The following is a 1,100-nucleotide window of genomic DNA, read 5'->3' as shown; positions in this document are numbered from 1 at the left end:
CACAAGTTGTTTTCCTCGTGGCGACCATTCAGCAAAACGCAGGATCCTTTCTCCAAGATTTAAATTTCGCGGATGAATTACCATACAGCGGTTGCTTAGCAACTAAATTCAAGCCGGGCTAAGAATATGCAAGCTTTTTGTATTCTCATTAATAAAAATGCCACTCTGACACAGCAACCTGACTTTGGATCACTGCAACTTCTGTAAAAGCCATAGGAGAATACAAACCGGCTCCTCCATTTAATTACAGATCAGAGTGGCTTGAAATGTGATGTTTTGTTAATCTATCTTCCTAAAAGCGATGTAAAAAATAACGGCTTTTCAAGAGCAGTGGAAAACTACTTTTTTAATGGAGCTGTCTCCTGGTGCTACTGATGGCTGTAAAGCGAAACCTTTTTTTTTTTTTTGAGTCACACTTTCAAGTAGCATCCCCCCTTCCGTTTTGAGTTTCCTGAAATCAGAAAACATTAAGACATTTGAAGCCACGGGGCGGGGGGGGAGGAAAAATAAATAAACTGCAGCCGACCAGCGCGTTAGAGAGGAGAGCATCGCTCAGGAGAGGGAAGGAGGGGAGGGATTAAAAATGTCAAGGTGCAGCCCCAGCCGGGCACAGCCCCACGATCCGGGGTTGCAGCCTGCCCTTGCTCTGAAGCGGCAGTCTCTTGCGCCGAAATGGCTCTCTTGGGCATAAAGTGCGTGGGTACTTCGGCTGGGGAGGGCAGGAGAGAAGTCTTCAGGGACACCTTGTTGATTGCTTCTCTCCAAAAATTATTTCCCCTTCTGCTAACGTTGACTTTATATTGCTCTTAGATCGGTGGAGATAAGCTCTTGGCGTTAGATTCTGGCATCATGCACGCAATCTCATATATATGGGAGAATGACCTCATCAGAGGAGGACTGTGTGTATAGATAGGATTATTTAAACATAGACTAGACACCTACATATAAATCTATATATAAAGATGTGTGTGTATGATATATATATATATGTGTGTGTGTGTATATATGCCTTTAGCAGTACCAAAAAACTGTCCTGCCAGCCCCGAAGGCTGCAGGCGGAGCTGATTCCCCCCGCAGGGTGTGGAGGGAGGGCTGCCCCC

Source organism: Charadrius vociferus, unplaced genomic scaffold (assembly GCF_000708025.1).
Source record: "Charadrius vociferus isolate BGI_N301 unplaced genomic scaffold, ASM70802v2 scaffold92, whole genome shotgun sequence".
NCBI classification, from domain to species: domain Eukaryota; kingdom Metazoa; phylum Chordata; class Aves; order Charadriiformes; family Charadriidae; genus Charadrius; species Charadrius vociferus.
This window is presented reverse-complemented; position numbering follows the sequence as displayed.